The sequence below is a fragment of the Macrotis lagotis genome, chromosome 2 (genome assembly GCF_037893015.1).
Source record: "Macrotis lagotis isolate mMagLag1 chromosome 2, bilby.v1.9.chrom.fasta, whole genome shotgun sequence".
NCBI lineage: Eukaryota > Metazoa > Chordata > Mammalia > Peramelemorphia > Peramelidae > Macrotis > Macrotis lagotis.
The window spans coordinates 16,794,956-16,804,786 of record NC_133659.1 but is presented as its reverse complement, the minus strand read 5'-3'; the positions used below and the strand labels follow the sequence as shown (position 1 = coordinate 16,804,786).

The 9,831-nt window shown below is 47.1% G+C and overlaps 1 long non-coding RNA gene across 1 annotated transcript; it reads right to left on the bottom strand.

The window, feature by feature from the left end:
- Window positions 1–1,047: 1,047 nt before the first annotated feature.
- LOC141510931 (uncharacterized) lies at window positions 1,048–6,993 on the bottom strand. Its single transcript, XR_012475196.1, has 3 exons — window positions 6,827–6,993; window positions 5,715–5,838; window positions 1,048–2,606 (listed from the first exon to the last, which is right to left on the bottom strand). It is a non-coding gene; the product is annotated as an uncharacterized LOC141510931 (long non-coding RNA).
- Window positions 6,994–9,831: the final 2,838 nt, after the last annotated feature.

The window sequence follows — 9,831 nt, the reverse complement described above, 5'->3', positions numbered from 1 at the left end:
GAACAGGTTTGAGAACCATTAGTTTGATTTCAAACCTCAGTGCTACTGTGATGATCCCTAACTTGTACTTCTAAGAGGACTCAATGGAAACATTTCTTTTTATCTCAGTCAGCCCTAATATGATCATTCTCATACTTAGTTTCAAATTCCTATTTTCCTCCAATCTAGTATTGCCTCAACTTTCAGTCACTGAAAATAAGAATCTGAAGGTAAAGATCCTGGCAATAATGAGGATACCTTCAGACTATCATCACCCTATGTGAGCTTGAACAAATCATTTCACTTCTGTGGGTCTCAGTTTCCTCTTCTGTCAAATGAGAGGACCATGATTTCTAAGGACCCTTCTAGCTGTAGATGGCCTGTCCTCCAAAGATATACTTTAGTGAGACCTTTTTTGATGAGGCACAACCTCTCCCAAAGTCTATTTTCTTATTTTTGAAATGGAGACCCTCATTGATAAGCTCTCTTTTCCATGGTTGTTATGGTAAAAATGATTTGTAAACCTTGAAGTATTCTAGAGACAATATGCAGAGGGTATGTGTGTGTTTGTGTGTGTGTGTGTGTGTGTGTGTGTGTGTGTGTGTGTGTGGTGTGGTTGTTGTTCTCTTCTGCCTCAGACAGTTGGTCTGGATCTTGCCTTTGCCCCCATCATTCTCTACCTTGTATATGTCTTCCTTCTACCAGTCCTACCACCACCCCTAGCAGGAGAATGAAAACTCTAAGAGTATATCTTCTTTATAACCCAAGTAACTAGTACAATGCCTAGCAAACAGAAAGTGCTTAATTTTTGTTCAAATGTGTTGCATTGGGCAGTGGATAGAGCACCGGCCCTGGAGTCAAGAGGACCTGAGTTCAAATCTGGGCTCAGACACTTCATAATTACCTAGCTGTGTGGCCTTGGGCAAGCCACGTAACCCCATTGCCTTGCAAAAACTAAACTAAACTAAAATATAGTAAAATAAATTAAGATAAAATAAAATAAAATAAAATAAAATAAAATAAAATAAAATAAAATAAAATGCATTGCATTGAAATGCCTGTGATCACATGGCCAGGGAGTGATCCCTCATCTGAGGCACCAGCTTCTAGGAAAGATTTCCCTGTTCGCTTTATTCATTAGGGTTTTTGCCTCCTTAAATATCCTCAAATTTAAATGTGGATTTGATGTTCTATGGAGCTCTGGCACTTATTATGGACACCCTGTGGAGAGTCTGTGGGATGGCTAAGAGTAATTTAGGATGGGAAAGTGTGATCAAGTTGCGATCTGTATCACCGGAGGGAATCTCTACACCAGTAAGATCCCAAATCTTAAGTATTTAATTACACACTGTATACACACACTCAATGCAGTATAAAGGTAGCAGAGTGAGAGGGTAAGCAGGGTTGTTCAGCTTCTCCTATTTAAGGTAGTTGGGTGGCCCTGTAGAGGAGAGAACACTGAGTCTGAAGTCAGGAGGACCTGAGTCAAATCCAGTCTCAGAAGCTCACTAGCTTTGTGACCCTGGGCAAGTCACTTAACCTCTCTCTGTCTTAAGTTCCCCACCTGGAAATCATAAGAGAGCCCACTTTGCAGGTGTTAACACAAGATATGTGTAAAGGACTTAGCATAGTTTCTAATACATAATAAATACTGTATACACTTTAACTATTATTCCCAGCTCTTGCTTAGATGGATTCTTGGAATAAACATTCCTTTGTTTTGGGAAGATTTAAGGAAGGTTCTGCAATTCTGTCTTGCTTAGCTCTGAGGCTCTAGTCAGGGATAACACTTCATCTCTTCACCTGGATGTTCCTCCCTTCTCCCCAAAGCTGTTTTCTTATTTCCTCTAAGTGCACTCAGACTAGCAAAGACTTGTGGTTAAAGACAAAATAAATGTTTTAAAACTAAGAAATGTAAACATTTTTCTTGTCTCCAGGAGGAAAGACTGGAGCTTCCACAGAGGGAAACAAAGGGAGAAGAAAGATTTGAGCTTCCAACCTAGTTGGAGGGAGGGATGGGGCAGATGCTTTCACAGAGCTTCGATTCCCCACCATCTCCTGCCAATCTGGCCAAGCATGCCCCCTCTCAGGGCACCCACCTCTGCTCCATTTCCTCCCTCCATATTCCATGTGACTTTGCACCAACAGCCCTTCTCATTTTCCTAGTGTTTCTCAGCTAAGAGCTTAGATCCCTGTTCTAGATCCAGTCTCCCCCCAATTCAATCAAATGATTTTTAAAGATAACCCAAAGGGATAGAATTCCTGAATCCCTGTGACATGGATTATTTTCTAATTCACTCAAGAGATTTGTGGATAGCTCATAAAAGGATGACCTGGCATGACTGACCCGTAGAACCCCACTTTTGCAATTTACTATTTCCCTGCCGGACTCCTTTTTTGGAGGTCAGGGCTATAAAAGGCCAAATCCTCACAAGAGTATTAATCCCCTGTGGGCAATTCTGTTGCAGTTTCCTTTTTCTTTGTGCAACAGAGGCTTCGATCCTGGCACTCCATCCTTAGACCTTAAGGCAGCTGCTTCTGCTTGATGTCAGCCCATCTGGAAGTGACTGCAGAAAGCCAGTAGTCATTCATGAAGCACCTACTAGAATCACCTATTGTGCTAAGTGCTGGGGATCAAAAAGACAAAAAGAAAGAAAAGGAAAGTTAGTTCCCGGACTGGAGGAGTTCACAGACTTGCAGGGGTAACAATAAGGGAACAATTATGTACAAAAAGATCCAGGGAAGGTAAATTGGAAATAATCACCTAAGGGAGACCCTAGCCCGGAGGGAGTGGCAAAGACTTTATAGCTGGGCCTTGAAGGAATGAAACAGGGAAGCCAGGAAGCAGAAATGGGGTGGGAGCATTCAAGTCTTTGGGAACCAAGGAGCAAGACAAAGTCAACAAAAGTATGGTAATTGCGGGGCTCTGGTCTCTGCAGTTTTTATACAGAAAGCTTGTAACTTGTTCTGTTCTGCTAATCACATGGTATGGATTGGCAAATAAGGGAGAAATGGGGTGCAAGCAAAAGTAACTTAGAATTGTCTCTTTCTGATCTGGTCTGACTGGCAAGCTGGTGAAGGGCCCTTAAGCTTTCTGTCTCCTAAAGCACAAGCCCCAGAAAGCAGAGTGTGGCCTGAGGCTATTGTTTCTCTCTTGAATCTTTTTATTTCTACTGTTAGATGGAGACTTCGAGATCTTGTGAGCTTTGAAAAGTAAGAATGAGCACCAGAAATCCAGGAGTCAGAGTCCCTTCTGGAATTTGCCAGAAGCCAGAGAGGGAGGAGTGAAGTCCTGAGCCACCAGGTTGACCCAACCTAGAACAACAGTAGTTGAGAGTCTTGGAGAGTCATCCTCAGCTAATGCAGAATTTGGGGAGGGAGCTTGGTAGGGAAAATGCTAAGAAGCAGCTCCCCCAGAAGTCAAGGAGGTAGAAGAGAGACTGGTGGGGAGGGCCTGCTTTGTAACTACTGGCTTTCACCAGACTCCTTTGTAAAAGCTGGTTGATATTAAATGAAATTGGATGCTAATTACTGGAAACCAATATGGGAGGACACATCTGAAAAGGGAATTAAGCTGCCATCATTAGAGAAAGACAGTCTCATTCCCTTGGGGATACCCTCAAAACCCTGGCAGGTGATATGGCCAGCCTCACATTGGGAGAATGAGTTACTCTGGTACCCAGAGGGTGATTCCTCTCTGAGACTGCCCCAGGGATTGGAGGATCCCTTGCCTGGAACCTCCATATCAGAAGAAGCCTCAAGCACTCCACAATCTTTTTTTAATTTTTATTTATTTTTAAGGCAATGGGGTTAAGTGATTTGCCCAAGGCCACACAGCTAGGTAATTATTAAGTGTCTGAGGCCCGATTTGAACTCAGGTACTCCTAACTCCAGGGTGGGTGCTCTATCCACTGTGCCACCTAGCTACCCCCACACTCACTTTTACTTCCAGCTCAGTCCTCTCCTGTTCCACTGCCACCCACCACCCGAGTCCTCGGGGGAGCACCCTCCTTCCCTTCCCCTTGCCAGATCCCCTTAAGATCTTGCCTTCCTTTATTAGAATGGGAATTACTTCCAGTGCTTCAGACAGGGCCTGGTACTTAAAAGGTGCTCAATAAATGATTATTGACTGATTTGTTTTCTAGTTGCTCAGACCCTGTGTGACCCTGAGCAAGTCACTTAACTATGTCTGTTTCCTGATCTGCAAAATGAGTTGGAGAAGGAAATGACAAACCAGTCCAGTAGCTTTGCAAAGAAAAACCCAAATTGGGTTAGCACAACTGAACTACAGCATGTTAGCACAGTGACTAATATATACTAAGGGCATAATCCATGCTTTGTTTCACTGTTCTTTTGTCCAGTACCCCCTCTAAATTATATAAAGATATATATTCATATACATAGATAATATATGTGTGTATTTACACACATATGTATGTTTATGTGCATTGTGTGTATGCATATGTGTATAAGTGTGTGTGTGTTGTCAAGGAAACACTAGGTAGAAAACAAATAGTTCAATTCTGTGCCTTTCTATTGTGGATGACATCATAAACTCTGCTGACTTTGTGTAAAGCAGATTAGAGAAAAAATGATCTTAACCCCATGGGAAGAGCTTGCCACCAGTTTGGAGGAAGTCCTCCCTTGCTTCAGACCTTGAACAGTCATCTGTACTCTGTACACCCACCTGCTGCCTCCAGGAGGATCCCACAAAGACAGAGAAACAGAGGTAGAAGGCCAACAGCATAATAAACTGTGAGCTCTTTGTTTCCCAAAATGAGCCTTTGTCACCCCTGAGTACTCTGACTTAATCCTTTGGGCTATACCTGCCCCTTACCTCTTTCCAGAAGAAGGCTGAACTCCTAGATCAAGCCTTGCCTTTTCCCCTGCTAGGTAGAGCCCCCATGCAATAACCTGGCCCTTAGCTGGCCCTTAGCACCCTCACTACTAAGTTGCTGGGAAATTCTTTCCCTCTTTGAACCCCAGCTCATCACCTGTGCCCCAAACTGCTTCATAGATAACTATAAAGATACATGAGTAGATAGATAGATAGATAGATAGATAGATAGATAGATAGATAGATAGATAGATTATATATATATGGAGAGAGAGATATGGAGATAGAGAAAGATACAGAGAGATAGATACAGAAATAGATACAGAGATATAGAGATAGGTATATAGATAGATGATAGAGAAATGATAAGAGATAGAGATATAGATAGATGATAGAAGATAGAGATACATAGAGAGCTAGATGATAGATGATAGATACAGAGATGGATACAGAGATAGATGACAGATGATAAATACAGAGATACGGAGAGGATAGATACATACATAGATAGGAATATAGAGATACATAGAAGATAGCTGGCTACATATATAGATACCTACACAGATACATAGCTATAGAGATACATAGAGAAGAGAAAGAGACAGAGACACAGAGACACAGAGATTCATAGACAGATACATCGATACACAGCAGACCAAGGCAGGTAGGCCGATGAGAGGCAGGCAGACGGATGCACTCATACAAGCGGATCTATCATCTCTTTGACTCTCACTGTCTTTGCAACCTCCAAAATCAGCACAGAGGCTGATCATTGCTGTTTCTCTTGATCAGATCTGTGACTCCACGAGAAAGTGGCCTCTGCTAATGCAGACAGCCATGCTGAGTCCCTTAGAGTCTTCGCTGACTGGAGGCACTTGAGAGGTGTTCAGTGACTTACCCAGGACCCCAGGGCCCAGTATGCATGCGAGGAAGAGCCCAGGTGTTGTAGAGGAGGTTCAAAGCCTTGGGCCTGGGGTCTGTTGAGGCCCAGGACTGGAATGAAATGAGCCCCTGGGAGAGGTCTGAAGGCGAACAAAGGGAAGTTCACTTAGGCATCATTTGGACAGGCCGCCCCGAAGGATCCAGCATTGCCCAGTAGGGCATGTGCTGGTCATGTGACCAGCTCCCACTCCATATGTCCCTTCACCCAATGAGTCCACAGGAAGCTCCTTGAGAGCATAAACAGATTTGTGGTTTATCTTTTTATCCCCAAACCCAGGCCTTTGAAATCGATATTTAAAGCATGCGGGTTGAAAGAGACAGTGGGAACAACAAAGGATTTGGAATGGAAGGATTGGAGTTCAAATTCTGCTGCCATTTACCATGAGACCTTGGGCAAGTCACCTCTCTCTAGGCCTCAGTTTCCTCATCTGCAAAATGAAGAACTTGGCCTAGATCTCCAGAGAGGAGAGGATCTCCAAAGGGCCTTCCAGCTCTGACTCAACAGTACTGGGAATGCGAGCTTGGAGAACTCAGAGCCCAAGCTCCGGCCCTTACCGGCGCTACAACACGGGGTGGGGGGACCTTCGCTAGATCACTTCTGGGATCTCTTCTACCTAGCCTTCGGCCCTTTCCCCCCCATTGAGCTCTGGCCCGGCATATGAAGAGTTAATGTGCTGCCACCTAGTGGGCTGTGGCCAGCAGGCAGGCCCCCCACTCACAAAGCGGGGGTAACTTGGGGAGGGGGGCTCGTTAGCAAGGAATGCGAAGAACAGCCTTCTGCCAGCCAGAGGTGGGCCGGGGCATTGTTTGTGGGGCCTCGGGCTCTGCCAGCTCTTTCTTGGGCACCAGGGAGCCACTGGGCGATGGGGGGGGGCTTGTGGCTGCCCCCCCAGCCTCACCCCTTTCTGTTCCAAGGCCGATCCGCCGGAGGGCTGGGTCAAGGGGGCCGTTGAGGCAGGAGACGATGGTCCTCCTCGGCTGCCCCCCAGCGGGGGCTGCCCCCTCCTTGGCTGTTGCTGGAGATTTCAAGGGCGCCGTGCCCAGCGGGGGGGGGGGGGGCCGTCTTACCTCGCGAACCCATTCAGGCGGGGAGTCCCCCCTCCCCCCGGCCAGGCCGGAAAGTGCTCCGGGGGGGCTTTGATGGCACAAATGCTTCCTCCGGGGAGGGGGCTGGGGGCCCCGAGGCTCGCGGCCGCTTAGCAACCGGAGCCGGGAGAATGCCCCGAGCGGAAGGCTGGAGCCCCCCGCCCCGGCCGCCCCGCCCGCGCGCCCGGCCTCCCTTTGTTCCACTTGGCAACAATGTTGCGCCGGGTGTCTGGCTCCTCCGGAAAGTTTGCGCGCGTTTAATGAGGCGGGGGGAGGGCGGGGGCTGCGGGGGGCTGTGGGGGGCCCGGCCGCCGGCCCCCCGCCCCGCGCGGCCGGCCTTCTGGCTGGGGGAGGGGCGGCGGGCCCCGCGGCAACGGGCTCCAGGGAATAGCTTCGCCCCTCCGGGACCGCCGAGGCGGGCCGTGGGCTTCCAGCGCCGGGCAGTCCGCGGGCGCGGTGGTCACCCCGCTGCCGCCTCCGCCTCTCCAGGCCCGCCGTGGCCAGACGGCCAGTCAGGGCGCGCCCGGATCGGCCGTGCGACGGCCCCCACGGGTCGTGGGTCTGTCGGGGATTTGCGGGTTTCGTCCCCAGTCCGGCTCCGTGGGGAGCGGGGCGAGAGCAGGGAGCGCGGCCCGCACTGCCCTGGGCCCTTGGGCCCGCCACAGCGCGCAAATTAGCACGGGACCGCGCGGCTGCCTCCGTCTGGGGCCCTGGCGGCCCGGGCTCGCCATCCGCCCAGCCGCGGCCAGGAGGGACCCGGGGAAGGGGCCCTTTCCTCCGGTGGTGTGGGAAAGAGGGGGCACCTGGGTGGAGGAGGCGCAGGATGGGGGCTCGACGGCCCCCCGAACTGTTCTCATTTTGCTAAGAAGTCGAAGTTTGACGTTAATGAGACCCCAACCCTCTGCGGAGCGGAGCAGTGGAAAACGCTGAGCTCCGTCGAGTCTCGACACCCGAGTTCAAACCCCAGCCTTGCCATTTGTACCAAGGCATTTGACATTTCTGGGGCCCAATTCATCTATTTTTAAGGGGGGAGGGGAGGGAAACCAGATGGCCTCTAAGCCCCCTCCCAGCGCTACAGCAATCTTTGACCCCCCCCTCCTAATCATTCCAAAACATTCATTGAGTCAGTCAAATAGAACGGATAAAGCACCCCTCTGGCAGTAGGAGAAGCACCCAGGACCGAGGAAGGGGCTAAAGAAGCTTCCTGCTCTTAGGGAGCCTGGGATGGGAGACGAAGATATGAGGGAAGATATGGGTTCTGATTCCAGCTCCATTACTGTCTGTGTGACTTTGGGCTGTGCCTCAACTCCTTAGCTGTAAAAGGAACAGTAACTGGTCTTTGAGATTGTTCCCAGTTCTAAAGCCAGCTATTGCAATCCTCAAAACAAACAAAAGAACCCTGATAATGATGTGAAAGAGAATGAGATGGAGGCAAAGGAAAGCCGCCCAGTTCTGAGACAGCTGACATTGTATGAACATGAGCAAATCATTGCTTTGGTTGTAAAATGGGGTTAATAATGCCTGTCATGCCCACCTCATAGAGCTGTGAAGAGAATTAACACTTTCTAAACCCAATTATGTGATTAGAGAGGCAGTGTGGGACAGAGGAAAGACCCCCAGTTCTAGAAGCAGAAGTCTGGAGATGCCTTGGAATTCCAATCCTGCCTCTGACACTGCTTGTGAGATCTTGGACAAGCCCTCTTCCCTTCCTACGACTCACTTTCCTCATCTATAAAATAAGAGTAAATTAGCTGCATGTGAGAAAATAAAGACACTTGTGCACTGTTGGTGGAGTTGTGAACTGATCCAACTATTCTGGAGAGCAATTTGGAACTCTAACCAAAGGGCAATCCAACTGTGCAAACCCTCTGATTCAGTGATATCACTACTAACTCTATATCCCAAAGAGATCATAAAAAGAGGGAAAAGGTCTCCATGTGCAAACAGTTAAAACAGCCCTTTTCGTAGTGGTGAAATATTGGAAATTGAAGGGCTGTCCAACTGAGGAATGACTGAACAAACACTGGAATAATAGTGTATGATATAGGAATATAAATAAGAAATGGCAGATTTCAGAAAAACCTGGAAAGACTTGTACAAACTGATACGTGAAATGATCAGAACCAGGAAAACAATGGACACGGCATCACCAACTACGAATGGCCTAGCTCTCCACACAGTGGTGATCCAAGACAGGTACAAAAGGACTCAGCAAGGAAAATGCTGTCCGTAGCCAGCTGAAGAGCTGGTGGACTGTGAAGGCAGATTGAAGCATATTTTTTTTTAATTACTTCATTCTTTCTCATGGTAGTGTTTCCTTTTGATCTGTTTTTTCTTCCACAACCGAGACTAATATAGAAATATGTTTTCCATGCTAGCATGTGTATAAACTATATCAAACTGCCTACCATTTTCAGAAAAGGGAAAGGGAGGGAGAAAAATTTGGAACTTAAAATCTTGTAAAAATGAATGCTAAAATGCAGTGATCAAAGACAAGTCCAAGTGACTTGCGGTGGAAAATGCCATCCACATCCAGAGAAAACACTATGGAGTCTAAATGCAGACCAATGCATACTATTTTCATCTTTTAAAATTTGTTTTTCTTTCTCATGTTTTTTCCCCCGTTTGTTCTGGTTCTTCTTTCATAACATGACTAATACAGAAATGTTTAACAAGACTGTACAGATGACTTGCTATCTTGGGGAGGGAAAAGGGAAGGGAAGGAGAAAAATGTGGAACTCAAAATCTTACAAAAATTAATTTGAAATCTATGTTTACATGTAAATGAAAAATGAAAATTCAATAAAGGAAAAAATTATTTAAATTCTCATGATATGTAATGGTGGGATATCATTTAAAAAAATAAGGGAGGGTCAAAATCCAAAACAGCAAGATGAGGGACCAGGATTCTAGGGCTCTTCCATGTCTAAATGGATGGAAGGATGGATGGGTCCATGGTGAAAGCAAGGGAGGACACCTATCAGGAC